The sequence below is a fragment of the Panthera onca genome, chromosome E2 (assembly GCF_046562875.1).
Source record: "Panthera onca isolate mPanOnc1 chromosome E2, mPanOnc1 haplotype 2, whole genome shotgun sequence".
Lineage (NCBI taxonomy): Eukaryota > Metazoa > Chordata > Mammalia > Carnivora > Felidae > Panthera > Panthera onca.
The window spans coordinates 16979562-17001049 of NC_138353.1; the positions used below are offsets into that span (position 1 = coordinate 16979562).

Genomic DNA, 21488 nt, shown 5'->3' on the forward strand with positions numbered 1-21488 from the left:
GAGGGTCAGAAAGAGAAGGAGACACAGAATCTGAAGCAGTCTCCATCCAGGCTCTGAGCTGTCAGCACAGAGCCCGACGCGAGGCACGAACTCACGGACCACGAGATCATGACCTGCAGATGCTAAATGCTTAACCGCTTAACCGACTGAGCCACCCAGGCGCCCTTTTACATAATGTATCTTGAACTGGAATGTAACTTGTACCCACAGAGCTGAAATTTCCTTAGCTACATTGTATTTCATTAAATGGATACACTTTTATTTAACCAATCTGCGGCCCATGACCATTTGGGACTGTTTCTTGTCTTCTACTATTACAAACAATGCTGTAATAAATATCCTTGTATAGAGGTGCCTAGGTGGCTCAGTCAGTTTAATGTCTGACTCTTGATTTTGGCTCAGGTCATGATTTGATGGCTCCTGAGTTCCAGCTCCAAGTCTGGCTCTGCACTGATAGTGCGGAGCCTGCTTGGGATTCTCTCTCTCCCTCCCTCTCTCTCTGCCCCTCCCCTGCTTGTGCACACACACTCACTCTCTCTCTCAAAATAAACTTAAAAAAAATCCTTGCATATATATCATTTTACCTTTATACAAATTCCAAATAACTCCTAAAAGTTGATCATATACATTTTAGTTTGGATATACATTTGTCTAAACAGTTTTTAATGATCTTGTTTTGTACAATCAAGTTCTGTGTCCTGACCAAGAATTAACGTTGATGAACCAGATCCTCTAATCTTGCACAGTTTGAGACGATTTTTGGGATTAATGAATCTTAAGAAAACTGAAACCCAGGAAAGCGAACACAGCAATATTACAAAAACTTTAGGAAGATGATTAATTCGCGTAACAATGGGAAGAAATTAAAAAGTATAGAAATAATGTAGAAATGGACTAAATCCATCACTGATGCTTTAGAATAGCTTTTAACTGTAAGTGTAGTAATAAAATTTGTAATAATTGTATACACGATATGTGCTTAAGATGTTTAAAATGACCCAAAGAACATTATACTAAAATACTAATAGATGTCTAAATTGTTTAAGAGGAGTAACTTAATTTGAGATCGATGTTGAAATGTTTCATAAAATATGTTCTTTTTGTTTATTAGATATAGGAATATAATAAACTGAGCATTATAAAGGGCAGTGAACATACCTATGTACAAAACTCCTTGATGATTAAACAATTTATCAATAACTATATGTAAAAGTGACCACCCAGGACAAAGAACCTTGTTGTCAATTACTTAATGGATACATCTACCCCTAGCACTTACTGCATTCCACTAAAGGTATATATATATATATTTCAGGAAATGAAAACCAAGGTAATCCACAAATGTCTCTTCTTTAAAACCTGAAAGCACTCCTTTAATATTTTTATTATTATTACTATTTATTAAGCTCTTAGTTTGTTTTTCAAATCGACCAACATAATCTATTATGTGCCAGGCACTGTGCTATATACTAAAGAATCAACAGTAATCCAGAAAGACTTGGAAACAACTCCTTCTCCCATACTTCTCACTTTAAAGTCCCCTTTTCTGGTCTCTCCTACTGGTCTTTCCCTGGTTAAAGGGACAATCTCAAGTGCTGCACCTTCCAAGTCAAATGAGCAAGGAACCCCCCCACCTTTTTTTTAATTTGAGAGACAGAGTACACACACAAGCAGAGGAGAGGGGCAGAGGGAGAAAGAATCTTAAGTGGGGTCCACACTCAGCATGAGTGGAGTCCAACACTGGGCTCAATTCCATAACCCTGGTATTATGACCTGAGCCACAATCAAGAGTTGGACCTTCAACTGACTGAGCCACCCAGGTGACGTGGTCAGGAAACATTCTTATTTCAATAGCTCCATATTATGTCTGTTACATTCCCAACCCTCTTCATCTTTGCTCCTAGAGTATATCATCTCCAGCTGAATTCTTGCATCTGGGGAATCTGCCCTTTCCTTCTTCTTTTATTTTTTTTAAGTTTATTTATTTATTTTTGAGAGAGAGAGAGAGAGAGAGAGAACGTGCGCACAAGTGCAGGAGAGACAGAGAGGAGAGACAGAATCCCAAGCAGGCTCCACGCTATCAGCGCAGATCCCGGTGTGGGGCTCGAACTCACCAACCGTGAGATCATGACCTGAGCTGAAACCAAGAGTTGGACACTCAACCAACTGTGCCACCTAGGCACCCCTGACCCTTCCTTTTAAAACCAATAATCTCTGTGGCCAAGACTGTAGTATGTTTACAAAATGACCACATGTTGGGTATGGAGCACCGCCAAAAGATACCACTACAGACAAGACAGCCCTCTGAAATCTACTAAATAAAATTTTTGAGAATTTTGCACTCTTCTAAATAAGCAGTCTTTTAATAAAAATATGTTTTAAATTATTTCCAACATTATCCTGAAAATTTCTCGTATACTAAGAATTGTATTTGTTAGTAAAAGAGACCTGAAAAGCACTTTAATTTTTCTGATATAATGAGAAGGCTAGATGTAGGTAGTGGTTGCCCTTGGCCTCCATGGTTGTTTTCGACACAATATCTATCATCCAATTAAAAAATGCTAGATAGGGGCGCCTGGGTGACTCGGTCAGTTAAGTGTCCGACTTCGGCTCAGGTCATGATCTCACGGTCCGTGAGTTCGAGCCCCGCGTTGGGCCCTGTGCTGACAGCTCAGAGCCTGGAGCCTGCTTCAGATTCTGTGTGTCTCTCTCTCTCTGACCCTCCCCCATTCATGCTCTGTCTCTCTCTGTCTCAAAAATAAATAAACATTTAAAAAAAATTTAAAAAAAAATGCTAGATATGCTCAGAGATAAAGCCAGAAAACAGAACCATGGACAATTCAGATATTAAAGTTGGCAAACAATTTAAAATAGCTTTAAAATAGTTTTAAAATGTTAAAAACAACCAAAATATAAGGAAATGGGTAAGATAAAGAAATTAAACAGAACTGAAATCTGTAAAAAAGAACCAAATAGACAACCTACATCAGTAAATGAGGAAATTCAGAAATTAGGGCACCTGGCTGGCTTAGGCACAAGAACACATGATTCTTGATCTCAGGGCCGTGACTTTGAGCCCCACATTGGATATAGAGATTACCAAATAAATAAACTAAGAAGAAAGAAAGAAAGAAAGAAAGAAAGAAAGAAAGAAAGAAAGAAGGAAGGAAGGAAGGAAGGAAGGAAGGAAGGAAATTAAGAGAATTACTGAACTCAGAGGCACCTGGGTGGCTAAGTCAGTTAAGTGTCCAACTTCAGCTCAGGTCATGATCTCATGGTTAGTGGGTTGAAGTCCCACATTGGGCTTTGTGCTGACTGCAGGGAGCCTGCTTCAGATTCTGTATCCCTCTCTCTTTGCCCCCTCCCCCGCTCTCCAAAACAAATAAACATTAAAAAAATTAAAAAGAAAAAAGAATTAATGAACTGAAAGACAAGTCAAAAACAAACAAAAAAATCCACATGAAGTAGAAAAAAACAGAAAGAACAGAAGTGAGTATAAGACAAAAGGGACATAGTCCAAAGATTTACCGTATATGTAAGTGGAGTGTCTGAGGAATAAAAGAGATTGGAGAGTAATAATTGTCTGAACTGATTAACTGATTAAAAGCCTCAACAAGAGTTTCAAGCTCAGCAAACCTGAAGAATAATAAATAAAAAGGAAAACACAGAAAACAAAAAGCAAAACCACAACCTGAGAAAAAAGTTTTGAAAGTACCCAGAAGAAAAAATGTTACCAATACCACTGATGAAAATGAGAGGGATAACACAAATGAACAAAATCAAGAATGAAAACGTGAACATCATTATAGATGCCACAGACATTAAAAACATAATAACACTAATAACTTCATGCTCTTAAATTTGAAAGCTTAGATGAAACAAATTCTTTTAAAAACATGCCAAAATGGACAAAACAGACAAAAAACCTGAAACATCTGAAGAGGTAAATTGATTCCACAGTTTAAAATCTTCCTATCAAGAAAAGTTCAGGCCCAGATACCTTCACCAGTGAATTCTTCCAAATTTAAGGAAAACCTTTAATCTTACACATAGTGAATAGAAAAACACAGGGAATTCTTCTTAATTCATTTTATGAGGCTAATATAAGACTGATATCAAAACAAAGACATAAAATGAAAATTATGGGCCAATATTTCTCATGAACATACATGCAGAAGTTCATTAGCAGATCTAACCCAGTGAAATTGTTAAAAAAGTTTAATACTTTATGGGCAAGTAAGATTTATTTCAGGAATGAAAGGTTGGTTCAAGGTATGAAACTTAAGATAATTTACCACATTGATAATAATAGTAAAAAAATATCCTCTCGAAAGACACAGAAAATGCAATTGCTAAATTCAGCCCCCATTAATGTAAAAATCTTAGCGAATGAGAACTTCCAACTTGATAAATAGCATCTACAGTAGGTGTTCTGTAGATGCTAGATACAAGGACAATATACAAAAAAAAAAAAAAAAAATTGTACTTCTAGCAATAAACAACTGGAAAAAAAAAATTAAATACCACTGACAATGTCAAATACCCAGGCACAAATATAATATGCATTGAAAACTACAACAAATCATTGAGAGAAATTAAAGACCTTAACAAATGTAGACATATACTATATTTATTAATTGGAAGATTCAATATTGATAGGATGTCAATTCTCCCCAAATTAACATATAGATTCACAAACAAAACCCCAGCAAGGATTTTTCATTTTTGGTGAGAATTAACAAGTTGATTCTGACATCCAAGGGACTTACAACAGCCAAGACAATCTTAAAGAAAAGAAACAAGGTTGGAGAACTAATACTATAGATTTCAAGACAGTGGCATTGATAAAAAATAAAATAAAATAAAATAAAATAGAATTACAGTCCAGAAAGAGGATGACAGTATATACCACCTGATTTATGATAAAAGCCTCTAGCATTTCAGATGTGCAAAGATGGTGTTTTCAATAAATACCATACACAAAAACTAATTCAAGATGGACAACAGACTTAAATATGAATGCTAAATCTATAAGAAAACAGAGTATCTGCAGGAACTTGGAAATATAAAGATTTCTTTTCAAGATATGAAAAAAGCACTAATCATAAAAAACAAAGGGCTAAAAACCTGCTAGGAAAATGGGAGAAGACATATACATAGGCATAAGAAAGTACTCAAAAATGATGCCATGTTAAAAGGACACAGGAGCTAATTTGGAGTTCCTAATGGCCAAATCTGGGACAATTTGAGCAACAAATTATATAACAATAACAATGGATTAAAACTCATAGAACAAAATAAGTATCCATTAGTTAATAAACAAGTAATTGAATAAACACATGAGGAATAATGGACAGCTTTTTATAGAATTTAATAAATATAGAAGGAATGATGGAAAGAGAAAACCACCACTAGGCACACACCACAGTAATAGTTGTTACAGACAAGAATTATCAATGGGTGAAAGTATGATGAGAACAGTATTTTTTAAAGTTTATTTATTTAAGTAATCTCTACCCCTAACATGGGGCTCAAACACATGACCCTGAGATCCAGAGTCACATGGTCTTATGACTGAGCCAGCCAGGCACCCCCATGAGAACAGTAGTTTTGCATAGTCTCTAAAGCATCTCCCTACAAGATACTTATTAACTAAAAAGAGAAAAATAGTTTTACAAGGAAGAAACCTGGCAGATACCATCTCAACCAAGTGATCATAGTTAACATTACCAGTAATGAGATATACTGGTATCATTTTATGACACATTGAGAAGAACATAAACACTATTTCTGTGATCTTTTAGCCAAAAATGCATAGTCTAAATTTAACCATGAGGAAAAAGCAGACAAATCCAAATTGAAAGACATTCTACAAGAAAACTGGCCAGGACCCTTCAGAAGTATCAAGGTCATGAAAGATGAAAAGAACTAAAGAACTATGTCTGATGGGAAGAGACAAGACAACTAAATCAATGAAGTATTTTATATTGGGTCCTGGAACAGAAAAGGGCACTGATAGGACAATTAGCAAAATTTAAGTAAGGTTTGTAAATTAGTCAAAAATCTTATTTCTGTGTAAATTTCCTGATTTTCATCATTGCACCATGGGCACCTGAGTGAAGAATACATAGGAATTCGGGGAGCCTGGGTGGCTCAGGCAGTTAAGTGTCCAACTTCAGCTCAGGTCATGATCTTGCAGTTCGTGGGTTTAAGCCCCACACTGGGCTCCATGCTGACTGTGTGAAGCCTGCTTGGGATTCTTTCTTTCTTTCCATCGCTCTCTGCCCCTCCCCCACTTGCACACTCTCTCTCAAAATAAATAATACACTTAAGGGGATGCCTGGGTGGCTCAGTCAGTTAAGCATAGGACTTTGGCTCAGGTCATGATCTCATGATTTGTGGGTTCAAGCCCTGCATCTGGCTCTGTGCTGACAACTGACAGCCTGGAGCCTGCTTCAGATTCTGAATCTTCCTCACCCTCTGTCCCTCCCAGACTCACGCGTGCTCGCTCTCTCTCTCAAAAATAAATACGCATTAAAAAAATTAAAAAATAATAAATTTTAAAAAAGAATATATAGGAATTCTTTAAACTACATTTACAATATGAAAATAAAAAGTTGTCTTTAAATGAAGACAAAAAATTTTTAAGGGCAGTGAGTGAAAAGACCTGAACAGACACTTTAAAAAACAGGATAACTTCTGGGACGCAGCAAAGGCAGTCATAAGAGGAAAGTATATAGCAATCTAGGCCTTCCTAAAGAGGGTAGAAAGATCCCAGATACACAACCGAACCTTATGCCTTAAAGAGCTGGAAAAAGAACAGGAAATAAAACCCAAAACCAGCAGAAGACAAGAAATAATAAAGATTAGAGCAGAAATTAATGCTATCAAAACCAAAAAAGCAGAACAGATCAATGAAACCAGAAGCTGATTCTTTGAAAGAATTAACAAAATTGATAAACCACTAGCCAGTTTGATCAAAAAGAAAAAGGAAAGGACCCCAAAAAATGAAATCAAGAACGAAAGAGGAGCGATCACAACCAACATAGCAGAAATAAAAACAATAATAAGAGAATATTATGAGCAATTATATGCCAATAAAATGGGCAACCTGGAAGAAATGGACAAATTCCTAGAAACACATATACTACCAAAACTGAAACAGGAAGAGAGAGAGGCAAACCGTAAGAGACTCTTAAAAACTGAGAATAAACTGAGGGTTGATGGGGGGTGGGAGGGAGGGGAAAGTGGGTGATGGGCATTGAGGAGGGCACCTGTTAGGATGAGCACTGGGTGTTGCATGCAAACCAATTTCACAATAAATTTCATATTAAAAAATAATAAATAAAACCCAAATGCTATAAACTCTGAAAAAAAAAAACAAACCTGAAACAGGAAGAAATAGAAAATTTGAACAGACCCATAACCAGTAAAGAAATCAAATTAGTAATAAAAAACCTCCCAAGAAACAAGAGTCCAGGGCCAGATGGCTTTCCAGGGGAATTCTACCAAACATTTATGGAAGAGTTAACACCTATTCTCTTGAAGCTGTTCCAAAAAACAGAAATGGATGGAAAACTTCCAAACTCATTCTATGAAGTCAGCATTACCTTGATTCCCAAACTAGACAGAGATCCCACCAAAAAGGAGAACTACAGACCAATTTCCCTGATGAACATGGACGCAAAAATCCTCAACAAGACATTAGTGAACCGGATCCAACAATACATTAAAAAAATTATTCACCGTGACCAAGTGGGATTTATACCTGGGATGCAGGGCTGGTTCAATATCCGCAAAACAATTAACGTGATTCATCACATCACTAAAAGAAAGGACAAGAACCATATGATCCTCTCAATAGGTGCAGAGAAAGCATTTGACAAAATACAGCATTCTTTCTTGATAAAAACCCTCAAGAAAGTAGGGATAGAAGGATTATACTTCGAGGTCATAAAAGCCATATATGAAAGACCCAACACTGATACCACCCTCATTGGGGAAAAACTGAGAGCTTTCCTCCTAAGGTCAGTAACAAGACAGGGATGTCCACTCTCGCCACTGTTATTCAACACAGTATTGGAAGTCTTAGCCTCTGCAATCGGACAATACAAAGAAATAAAAGGCATCCAAATCGGCCAGGAGGAGGTCAAACTTTCACTCTTTGCAGATGACATGACACTGTATATGGAAAACCCTAAAGATTCCACCAAAAACTGCTAGAACTGATTCATGAAGTGAGCAAAGTTGCAGGATATAAAAATCAATATACAGAAATCAGTTGCATTCCTATACACCAACAATGAAGCAAACGAAACAGAAATCAAGGAATTGATCCCATTTACAGTTGCACCAAAAACCATAAAATACCTAGGAATAAATCTAACCAAAGAGGTGAAAAATCTATACACTGAAAACTATAGAAAGCTTATGACAGAAATTGAAGAAGACATAAAAAAATGGAAAAAGATTCCATGCTCCTGGATAGGAAGAACAAACATTGTTAAAATGTCAATACTACCCACAGCAATCTACATATTCAATGCAATCCCTATCAAAATAACACCAGCATTCTTCACAGAGCTAGAACAAACAATCCTAAAGTTTGTATGGAATGCGAAAAGACCCCAAACAGCCAAAGCAATCTTGAAAAAGAAAGCCAAAGCAGGAGGCATCACAATCCCGGACTTCAAGCTATACTACAAAGCTGTAATCATCAAGACAGTATGGTACTGGCACAAGAACAGACACTCAGATCAATGGAACTGAATAGAGAACCCAGAAATGGACCTACAAACATATGGCCAACTAATCTTTGACAAAGCAGGAAAGAATATCCAATGGAATAAAGACTGTCTCTTCAGCAAGTGGTGCTGGGAAAACTGGATAGCGACATGCAGAAGAATGAACCTGGACCACTTTCTTACACCATACACAAAAATAAACTCAAAATGGATGAAAGACCTAAATGTAAGACAGGAAGCCATCAAATTCCTCAAGGAGAAAGCAGGCAAAACCTCTTTGATCTTGCCCGCAGCAACTTCTTACTCAACACGTCTCCAGAGGCAAGGGAAACAAAAGCAAAAAGAACTACTGGGACCTCATCAAAATAAAAAGCTTCTGCACAGCGAAGGAAACAATCAGCAAAACTAAAAGGTAACCAAAAGAATGGGAGAAGATATTTGCAAATGACATATCAGATAAAGGGTTAGTATCCAAAATCTATAACGAACTTATCAAACTCAACACCCAAAACACAAATAATCCAGTGAAGAAATGGGCAAAAGACATGAATAGATACTTCTCCAAAGAAGATATCCAGATGGCCAACTGACACATGAAAAAATGCTCCACATCACTCATCATCAGGCAAATACAAATCAGAACCACAATGAGATACCATCTTACACCTGTCAGAATGGCTAACATTAACAACTCAGGCAAAAACAGATGTTGGTGAGCATGTGGAGAAAGAGGAACTATCTCTTTTGCACTGCCGGTGGGAATGCAAGCTGGTGCAGCCACTCTGGAAAACAGTATGGAAGTTCCTCAAAAAGTTAAACATAGAAATACCCTAAGACCCAGTAATTGCACTAGTAGGTATTTATCCATGGGATACAGGTGTGCTGTTTCGAAGGGACACATGCACCCCAATGTTTATAGCAGCACTATCAACAATAGCCAAAGTATGGAAAGAGCCCAAATGTCCATCGATGGATGAATGGATAAAGAAGATGTGGTATATATATACAATGGAGTATTACTCAGCAATCAAAAAGAATGAAATCTTGCCATTTGCAACTAAATGGATGGAACTGGAGGGTATTATGGTAAGTGAAATTAGTCACAGAAAGACAAAACTCACATGACTTCACTCATATGAGGACTTTAAGAGACAAAACAGATGAACATAAGGGAAGGGAAACAAAATATAAAAACAGGGAGGGGGACAAAACAGAAGAGACTCATAAATATGGAGAACAACCAGAGGGTTACTGGAGGAGGGATGGGCTAAATGGGTAAGGGGCATTAAGGAATCTACTCCTGAAATCATTGTTTCACTGTATGCTAACTAATTTGGATGTAAATTAAAAAAAAAAACAAAAACAAAACAGGATATACAAGGGGCACCTGGGTGGCTCAGTCAGTAAAGCATCCAACTTCAGCTCAGGTCATGATGTTGTGGTTCCTGAGTTAGAGCCCCAAATCTGGCTTACTGCTGTCAGTGCAGAGCCTGCTTTGGATATTCTGTCTCATCTTTCTGCCTCTTTCCAGCTCATGCTCTGTCTCAAAAATAAACAAAGATTTAAAAACAAAAAATAAATTAAAAAAATTAAAAAAAAAAAACCTTTGGAAAACACACACACACACACACACACACACACACACACACCAGAATATCCAAATAGCCAATAAACCTGTGAAAAGATGCTGAACATCATTACCCATCAGGGAAACAAATTAAAACTGCGATGAGGAGTGCCTGGGTGGTTAAGCAACCAACTTCGGCTCAGGTCATGATCTCACAGCTTGTGAGTTTGAGCCCCGCGTGGGGGCTCTGTGCCCTCAGCAAAGAGCCTGCTTGGAATTCTCACTTTCTCCTCTCTCTCTGCCCCTCCCCTACTTGTGCTTTCTCGCTCTCAAAATAAATAACCTTAAAAAAAAAAAACAAACTGCGATGAAATTCCACTACATAACCACCAGAATAATTAAAAGACTGGCAATCTCAACAGAGCCAATGTGGAGCAACTCTCATACGTTGCTGGATGGATTGGTACAACCACATGAGAAATTGGTAGAATCTATTAAACAAATGCCCACCATATTATCTAGCAATTCCACTCCTAAATATTTAGCCAAGAGAAAAGCATTTACATGTTCACCAAAAACAGAGAATGTTCATAGCAGCAATACAATCTGTAACAGCCAAAAAATGTAAACTATCAAATGTCCATCAACCGTGTAAGCAATTAATACATTGCAATACATCCCCATGTAATGACAACTAAGTACAACTACAGTGGACAACTTGGACGAATCTCAGACATAATGTGGAAGAAGCCAGGCATAAAAGAGCACATTCTATACAATTCCATTCATATGTGAAGTTCAAGAATGGGTAAAATTAATGGCGATAGACTTCTGAACAGTGATTGTGGGAGAAATAACTGGGAAGGGGCATGAGGGAACCTTCTGGGGTGCTGGCCATGTTCTTTATGTTGCTTTAGGAAATTATGTTACAGCTGTACACTTAGGATTTGTGCACTTTATGCTCTATCTCCTAAAGATGTTTTTTTAAAACTGTGAGAATCATGTTTTGGTAGAAACATGGAGCAATGAGAAGTTTCAAATATTGCTGTGCAAGCATAAATGTGCACACCCACTTAGGTAATTATTTTGGTACTACTGAGTAAAGTGTAGGATATCATATGAGCCAGCAATTCCACTGTCAGGTAGAGAAACTCATGCACATGTATCCGCTGTAAAAGAATGCTGTGGCAGCGCTACGTATAAAGTCGGAAACTAGAAACAATTCAAACACCCATCATTAATTGGAGGGATGAATAACAAGGGTATACTTCAAAGGATGTAATGCAAAGAAAACAAATGAACCACTACTATATTTAATATGACAATTGTCTAAAACATAGTTGTACAAATAAGCAAAATAAAAGACAAAAGACCACATGATAGCATTTGCAAAAGTTTTAAAACGAGGGAAAACCATAGTATAATATGTAGGTATACAACCTAAGTGAAAAAACCTCATATATTTATCCAGTCACCCAAAACATAATCACACGACCACCACGGGGACAGACAGCTAGCGGTAACCCATAACCAAAGCAACAGGGCCAACACCCTGGGCCTCAACGGTCACATAAGCACAACCACACATTTACCAAGAGGACATTCAGTCACAACCGCACTGACACAGGCACCACACGCCCGCAGATGGTCGCACAGTCACAATCACACTATCCACAGATAAAACCACATAGAATTCACAAGTACCCCCAACTGTACTCTGCAGCACACAGTCACAGAGTCGCACAATCACACGCCCTAACGGGAACAAACACTATTATTACATCTACCGAGTCACAAGCTCCCCACACCTTCACACACAATGCCGCACGTGGTCCCAATCACTCACTCTCTCCCTTTCTCTCTCACACACACAAACACCACCGAGTCACATCCAATCACACCAGAACAGTCACGAGCTCCCAGACCGTGCTGCACACGGGTAATCACTGGAAGCACACACCACAGGAACAGCTAGTTACAACCACACGGTCATTCACTACATACTACCAGCCAGACACAATCACACAACTTCAATCTTACCTCCTCCGCCGTACAGAGCCGAGCCTCCGGCCCCGCCCTCTCCTAGGGAGCCTCACCCCGGGCCTTCCAAGCTTCCAAAACAGCGGTACCCTCCACAGCGCTGCAACAGTTGTGGGTGCAGACCTGAGGGTACCGCCAGCGCGTGACTTGGAGGCTGAATTCACACGAGAATCACAACGATGCCGAGGAGTCCTCTGGGAAATGTAGTCAGAAACTTACCTGTGGCAGGCAAGATGGCTCCCGGTCGCCAGAATTTCTGTCAGGGGTTAGCTGAGGCCCTGCCTAAAGGATTGCGCCCCCTCATGGAACCGCGCACCGGAGGCCTCACAAAGGCTGGCACGGCCTTAGGCAGTGGCTTCCAAAAGCTACTCTGACGTGTTTGAAATGGGGTTCCTTCTCTGGCCCACCCTCCTATCCTCAGGAGTTGTACGGACTCAGGAAGAGGAGGGCTAGTTTGGTTTAGGTAAGATAATTCGCACCATTGAGCCTTCTGGGAAATGTAGTTCGGAGCAGGGAGAGCGTTGGATGGACCCTTTGAAATTCGTCTTGATTCTTCACTGCTCGCGCCTGGCTACACTCCAGAGACTTCTTGGGAGGGTCATTGCGCCCAAGGAGTGCGCAGACTTCTTTGGTCGCTTTTTCGGCCTTTGTTCAGGCGGGAGTTTGGCGTGGGGATCCTCTGTGCAAACGAGTTGTGGGATCTGAGCTTCTGAGACTTAAAGCTAGGGTGACCGAAAGGGAGGAGACTGGAAACCTGCAACGGGATTGGGGAGGTCCAAGGGGAGGAATTGCTAAACGTGAAACGGGTTTGGAAACGCCAAAAGGGAGGGGTTTGCGATGTTGCAAAGGGGGCTGGTATTATTCTGTGCTATTGATTTGTGTGTGAAAGTCAGGGCCTGAGGAGAGTGATGGGGTGGTGAGTCAGCCTTTGCGGGAAGCAAGTAATGGGATTCCAGGTGTGTGTGATTTAAGGTGTCGGGGGGTCGTGGGGAGAGAGAGAAACAGTACTCAGGATTTTGTGTCTGGGTGTGTAATTGGTAATTTAAATAAATATCATTGTATGACTGGGATTGTATCTTGGAGATAATCTCTGAGCCACAATAATAAAACAGTAACTAGGATAGATTTACCTAGAATGTGTTTTTTCTTTAAAATATTTTTTAATGTTTATTTATTTTTGACAGAGAGAGAGAGACAGAGCATGAGTGGGGGAGGGGCAGAGAGAGAGAGGGAGACAGAATCTGAAACAGGCTCCAGGCTCCGAACGGTCAGCACGGGGCCCCACGCACGGGGCCCCACGCGGGGCTCGAACTCATGACCTGAGCCGAATTCGGACGCTCAACCGACTGAACCACTCAGGCACCCCTGTTTTTTTAAGTATTTTGGTGGGAGAAAGTTTACATAATTGAGCTGGTAAGTGAGTTAAAGCCTGACTTTTGGGTAAAACCAGTAGCATTGTTATGGAATTGAAATAAAATTAGCATTGTTCTCTTAAAAGAGAAAGTATTTGAAAAGGACTTTTTTTGTTTATTTATTTAAAAAATTTTTTTTAACGTTTATTCATTTGGGGGAGGGGCAGAAAGAGAGACATACACCTAGAATCCGAAGCAAGCTCCAGGCTCTGAGCTGTCAGCACAGAAGACTGCTTGGGGCCAAACCCATGGACGGGGAGTTTATGACCCGAGCTGAAGTGGACCCTTAAGAGACTCAGCCACCCAGCCGTCCCTGTTGTTTTTGTTTTTGTTTTTTAAATGAACTGCTTGCTCCAATTAAAGTACAGACCTTGGAGACATAGCAGTTCAGTCTTCTGTGTTCTTTTAATGTCCTTGTGATGGGATGTAGGTCTAAAGGAGCTGATTTGTGAAATCCTGGGCTAAGAAATAAAGCATGAAGGTAGTGTGGACCATTGCAATAGCAGAGAAGTAAATTAGTGTCATTCCCATTTTATGAAGAGAAAAACTTGGCTTAGAGAGATCAAGGAATATAAGTTTATAGGTCCTTAAGGAGCCTACTCAGACAAACTAATTTAGTAATTCCCTCCGCTTACCCTCAGACAGGTGGATTTTATTAGGTGTAAAAATAGATTATTCCTAATTGCAAAGATGCTTTATCCAGGTATGTTACTACAGTTACTTTTAACATTATTTTTTGTTTTGCCTTTTAAATATTTGTTTGTTTGTTTGTTTATAGTTTTGAGAGAAACAGTGGGGAAGGGAGAGAGAGAATCCCAAACAGGCTAAGTGCTGTCAGCGCAGAGCCCCCTGCCGGACTGGATCTTACTAACCATGAGAGCATGACCTGAGGTGAAATCAAGAGTCAGGTGCTTAACCAACTGAGACACCCAGGCGCCTGTAAACATTTTATTTTATTTTATTTTATTATTTTTTTTAAATTTTTTTTTAACATTTATTTATTTTGAGACAGAGAGAGAGCATGAACGGGGGAGGGGCAGAGAGAGAGGGAGACACAGAACCAGAAGCAGGCTCCAGGATCTGAGCCATCAGCCCAGAGCCCGACGCGGGGCTCGAACTCACAGAACATGAGATTGTGACCTGAGCCGAAGTCGGTCGCTCAACCGACTGAGCCACCCAGGCGCCCCTAAACATTTTATTTTTAAGTAATCTACACCCAACATGGGCACAAACTCACAACCCAGAGATCAAGAGTTGTATAGTCCACTGACTAAACCGGCCAGGCACCCAACATAATTTTAAATAAAAAGGAGAATGTAAGGTAGTTGGGTCTAAAATTCCTGTAAGTTTTATATATACAAACAAAAACTTAGAATAGGATAAAATTCTTCAGGATCATCTTAGCAAAAAATAAATCCTATTTAAGAAAAAGTTTAAAACCCTATGAGGATACACAAAAAAAGACTTAAATGAAAAATTATACCATATTCTTGAATAGAAATCCTTTATTATAAAAATGTCATTTAAATTAATTTATGAATGTAACATGATCCCATTGAAAATAATATCTTTCTCTAGATAGGTAGGGGTTATTTTAAAGTTCAAATGGAGGGGCACCTGACTGGCTCATTTGGAAGAGCATGTAACTCTTGATCTCAGGGTCATTAGTTTGAGCCCCATGTTGGGTGTAGAGATTACTTAAATAAGTATTCAAAAAATAAAGGTCAGGGTGCCTGGGTGGCTCATTGGTTAAGCGTCTGACTTCAGCTCAGGTCATGATTTCAACGTTCGTGGGTTTGAGCCCCACATCAGGCTCTATGCGGACAGATAGCTCAGAGCCTGGAGCCTGCTTCGGATTCTGTGTCTCCTCTCTCTCTCTCTCTGCCCCGTACCACTTGTACTCTCTCTCTCTCTCTCTCTCTCTCTCTCTCTCTCTCTCAAAAATGACATTAAAAAAAAAAGTTCAAATGTAAAAACAAAGGCAAGAACAGACAGTCTAATTGGAAGAAAAAAAGCAGTGTGGGGCATATGGGGCTAGTCTTAAAACATATGCTAAGGGGCGCCTGGGTGGCTCAGTCGTTTAAGCGGCCGACTTCGGCTCAGGTCATGATCTCGCGGTCCGTGAGTTCGAGCCCCACGTTGGGCTCTGTGCTGACAGCTCAGAGCCTGGAGCCTGTTTCAGATTCTGTGTCTCCCTCTCTCTGACCCTCCCCCGTTCATGCTCTGTCTGTCTCTGTCTCAAAAATAAAATAAATGTTAAAAAAAAACATATGCTAAAACTTCAAAATTTAAATAATACGGGATTGTCATCTGAATGGACAGACCAGTGGAACAAAATAGAGAATCCAAAAATAGAACTAAATGAAGGATTCTAGTGTATGGTGAATGGGGCATCTCAAATCAGTTGGAAAAAGATGGACTTTTCAATAAAGGTAATAGGGACAATTTGATAGACTTTCTAGAAAGAAGAGGATGGATTATGCCATGTACTGAATCCAGAATTAATTCCAAATGGGTCAAAATTTAAAATTGAAACAAAAAACTTAAATTACAAAGACTGAAAATTTGAGTGAATTACTTTATACCATGGAGGAGGGAAAGCCTTTCTAAACTTCAAAAACTAAAAATGAAAACATAGAAGATTAATTATCCCTACTACATGAAAAAAAAGTTAAAGTGACAAACTGGAAACATATTTGCATTTTGTGTTACAAACAAATGACTAAGCTCCCTAATGTATAAGGAGCACCAAAAAAAAAAAAAAAAAAAAAAAGATTTAAAGAAAGACTAACAACCCAATAAGCATGGAGAAAGAGATTAACAAACAAAACATAGAACATAGTCCCATGTTCTCAAATATGTGAAAATACGCCCAACCTCATTCACAATCAGATAAATTCCATTAGACGTATATGGAGATATTTATTCTTACGGACTAGAATGGCAAAAATTCCCCAAAGATGAAAACCTTTATTGTTAGAGGGACTGCAGATTGTTATAAACTTTTTTCTCTCTTTTTTTTTTTTTTAATTTTTTTTTTAACATTTATTTTTGAGACAGAGAGAGACAGAGCGTGAACAGGGGAGGGGCAGAGAGAGAGGGAGACACAGAATCTGAAACAGGCTCCAGGCTCTGAGCAGTCAGCACAGAGCCCGACGTGGGGCTCGAACTCACGGACTGTGAGATCATGACCTGAGCCGAAGTCAGACGCTTAACCAACCGAGCCACCCAGGCGCCCCTGTTATAAACTTTTTGAAAGACAATTTGGCAACATCTTTCAAAATTCCAATTGCATTTAACTTTCACTGAGCAATCCCCTCTGGGATTTTATCCTACAGTTATGATGATGTATATCCAATATTATACATATAACAGTCTTCACAATGCAAAATATTGATAATTAGCCATAAATAAGCCATTGAACATAGTGCAACACTATGTAATTGGAGAGAAAACTGAGAACACTGTCTATGGCCTGATACAAAAAGCCTCCGAAATATATTAAATAAAAACAAAAAGAAGATGCAGAACCTTATAATATTCTGCTTTTTGTATAACAAAGGGGAGGAGTGCATATGAATAAATATTTGTGTTTGCATGAAGAACTGAAATTTGCAAAAGAAACTAGTAAAAAGTGATTTCTGTGGCAGCCATTGGTGGCAAGAGGGTGGGTAGCAACAAAGAAAGGAGTAATTTTTCACTGGGACATGCTCTTTATTTTTTATTTACTTAAAAAAATGTTTATTTATTTTGAGAGAGAGCGTGCTCATGAGCAGGGGAGGGGCAGAGAGAAAAAGGGAGAGAATCCCAAGCAGGCACCACACTGTCCGCGCAGAGCCTGATGCAGGGCTCAATTCCATGAACCATGAGATCATGACCCGAGCCAAAATCAAGAGACAGACATTCAACCAACTGAGCCACCCAGGTGCCCTGGGACATACTCTATACATAAGCTTTCATTTATTGTCACCTTTACATGAGAAAGAAGAGTTGACTTCTTCACATTCTTTCCAAAAACATCACAACTACATTCTTGACAATTTCCTTGGCTTCCTTGAGACCACTCTTTCATTTTTCTAATTCTAATCCTCTGATCACTAAAACAAATAACAGCAACAAAAACATCCATGAATTGTTTTTCCACTTGTCTTTTTTATTTTTTTATATGAAAAAAAATTTTTTTAACGTTTGAGAGAGAAAGAGACAGACCTTGAGCAGCAGAGGGCAGAGAGAGGAGACACAGAATCTGAAGCAGGTTCCAGGCTCTGAGCTGTCAGCACTGAGCCCCCTGTGGAGCTCAAACTCACAAACTGGGAGATGGTGACCTGAGCCAAAGTCTGACGCTTAACTGACTGAGCCACCTAGGTACCCCTTTCCACTTGCCTTTTTAAAGTTAGGATTCTGTCATTGACCATCTCCTCTTATGTGTACTTTGTTTTGTTTTGTTTTCTTTTGTTTTTCAGCAACCATATCCATATAATAGCTTTGGCAATATTTACTGGCTCATGAGCATCAAATTTGTTTCCATTCTAGGACTATCTTTTTTTTTTTTTAATTGTGGCAAATTATACATGAAATTTACCATTTCAACCATTTTTATTTTTTTAAATTTTTTTAAATTTAATTTTTTATTTTTTTTAATTTACATCCAAATTAGTTAGCATATAGTGAAACAATGATTTCAGGAGTAGATTCCTTAATGCTCCTTACCCATTCAGCCCATCTCCCCTCCCCCCAACCCCTCCAGTAACCCTCACTTTGTTCTCTATTTTTGAGTCTCTTCTGTTTTGTCCCCCTCCCTGTTTTTATATTATTTTTGTTTCCCTTCCCTTATGTTCATCTGTTTTGTCTCAAAGTGAAGTCATGTGATTTTTGTCTTTCTCTGACTGACTTATTTCACTTAGCATAATACCCTCCAGTTCCATGCACATAGTTGCAAATGGCAAGATTTCATTCTTTTTGATTGCCGAGTAATACTCCATTATATATATGTATATACCACATCTTCTTTATCCATTCATCCATCGATGGACATTTGGGCTCTTTCCATACTTTGGCTATTGTTGATATGGCTGCTATAAACATTGGGGTGCATGTGTCCCTTCGAAACAGCACACCTGTATCCCGTGGATAAATGCCTAGTAGTGCAGTTGCTGGGTCGTAAGGTAGTTCTATTTTTAGTTTTTTGAGGAACCTCCATGCTGTTTTCCAGAATGGCTGCGCCAGCTTGCATTCCCATCAACCATTTTTAAATGTACAGTTCAGTGGCATTAGTACATTCACATTATTGTATTAGCATCACCACTATCCATCCCCAGAAATCTTTCATCACCCTAAACTTAAACTCTGTACCCATTAAACAATAATCAGCCATCTACCTTCCCTTCATCCCCTTGTAACCACTCTGCTACTTTCTGTCTCTATGAATTTGACTATAGGTTCTGCTCATGTAAATGAAACCATACAATATTTTTTTGTGTCTGGATTATTTAACTTGGCATATAATATTTTAATGGTTCATTCTTGTAGTCTGTATCAGAATTTCATTCATTTTGAAGGCTGAATAATATTTCATTGTACGTTCATATCACATTTTGTTTATCCACTTATCTGTTGAAGGACATTTGAGTTGTTTTCATCTTTTGGTTATTGGGAATAATGCTTCAGTGAACATGGATGTACAGATAAGTTTTTGAAACCCTGCTTTCAGTTCTTTTGTGTGTATACCTAGAAGTGGAAATACTGGATCGTATGATAACTAAGTGTTTAATTTTTTGAGGAACTGCCATACTGTTCTCCTCAATGGCTGCATCATTTTATATTCCTTCTGGCAGTGTGCAAGGATTCCAATTTCTCCATATCCTCACCGACTCTTGTTATATTCTGGGTTTTTTTCTTTAGATAACAGCCATCCTAATGGGTGTGAAGGGTGTCTCATTGTAGTTTCGGTTTGCATTTCTTTGATGACTAATAATGTTAAGCATCTTTTTGTGTACTCATTTTTTAATTGAGTTGTTTGTTTTATTGTATTGAATTATAGTTCTTTATACATTTTGATCAGATACATGATTCACAAATATTTTCTCCCATTCTGTAGATTACCTTTTCACCCTGTTTATAGTATCCTTTTTTGCACAAAAGTTTTTAATTTTGAGGAAGTCCAATTTGTTTGTTTTGTTGCCTATGCTTTTAGTGTCATGTTGAGGAAATCATTGCCAAATTCAGTGTCATGAAGATTTTCCCTCATATTTTCTTTTAATAATTTTATAGTTTTAGTTCTTTTGTTTAGGTCTTATATCCCTTTTCAGTTAATTTTTTTATGTGGTGTAAAGTAAGTGTCTAACTTCATTATTTTGCATGTGAATATCCAGTTTTCCCAGCACCATTAGATTATTTCCAAGCTTATGGTAACATATTTGTAATAGATATCCTGGTTGTTTTGAGGGTTCCCAAGATTACCCTAAAGTTTGATGATTCAGTGAAGGCATTACAAGACCCAGAAAAGCTGTTATATTCGTGGTTATGATTTATTACAGTGAAAGGATACAAATTAAAACCAGCAAAGGAAAAATGAGCATAGGGTAGAGTCTGGAGAGAATAGGCATAAGCTTCTGGTTGTTCTCTCCCAGTGGAACTGCACAGAGAACAGTTAATTCTCCCAGAAATGGTGTGTAATAGACAGCACATGTTGTTGCCAACTAGGATAACGTGTTGCCAACTAGAATAACGTATTTGAGCCTTGGTGTCCAGAGTTTTTATTGGGGGTTGGTCACATAGGTATGAGCACTCACAATGAATGACCTTAGCTCTTCAGTCTCTAGCCTCCCCCCACCTCCCTCCCAGAGGTCAAACTGATGCAACATAGCTCAAAACTCCAGGCATGCAAAAAGCAGGTATTCACCATAAATCACATTGTTAACATAAAATATCTGATGTAGCTTTAGGTTTCTGAGATTCAAAGACACCCTTATTAGGCAGGATATTCCAAGGGCTCAGAGGCTGTCTCCCAAGAGCTAGTCACAGACCAGTCCTTTTTTTTTTTTTTTTTTTTTTGAAACATGTAAGGTTTGAGCATCCCAAGCATGCTGATGCTTTACTACACTCTTTACTACACACTTGTATAGATAGATTTGCATGTATGTGCTCGTTTATTTATGGTAAATCCCAAAATTGGAAGTGCTGAGCCAGAGGTTAAATGTATTCATAATTTTTTTTAATTTTTTAATATTTATTTATTTTTGAGAGACAGAGTGAGACAAAGTGGGACTGGGGGAGGGGCAGAGAGAGAGGGAGACACAGGATTGGAAACAGGCTCCAGGCTCTGAGCTGTTAGCACAGAGCGTGACACGGGGCTCGAACCCACAGACTGCGAGATCATGACCCGAGCCAAAGTCGGATGCTCAACCGACTGAGCCACCCCAGGCGCCCCTGTATTCATAATTTTTATAGAAAGAGGTGACTTGCTGTTCAAAAATGTTAGCCCAATTTATAGTCCTACAAGAAGATAAACGAAACTGCCTGTTTTATATTCTATAAAGTAGAATATTCAGCAAATAGATATCAACAAATAGATATGGAGTGCTATTATACAATAGGCACTTTTATTCAACAAATAGATATCAAGTGCTAATTATATAGGCACTCAAGATGCATCAACAAATAGATATCAAGTGCTAATTGTACAATAGGCACTCAAGATACATCAGTAAAAAAACCAGAAGTCCC

At 38.7% G+C, this 21488-nt stretch overlaps 1 protein-coding gene across 4 annotated transcripts in view; it reads right to left on the minus strand.

The window, feature by feature from the left end:
* LOC132690996 (uncharacterized) overlaps positions 1-13473 on the minus strand; it is a 69089-nt gene extending 55616 nt beyond the window's left edge. For 3 of the 4 annotated variants that reach the window (XM_060652180.3, XM_060652179.3, XM_060652178.3), the window contains exon 1: positions 12352-12465. The gene's annotated coding sequence lies outside the window, so the exon portion shown is untranslated. Of the gene's footprint in view, positions 1-12351; positions 12466-12570 lie in introns of those variants that run through there. The other variant, XM_081791406.1, reaches the window with a different exon arrangement.
* Positions 13474-21488: the final 8015 nt, after the last annotated feature.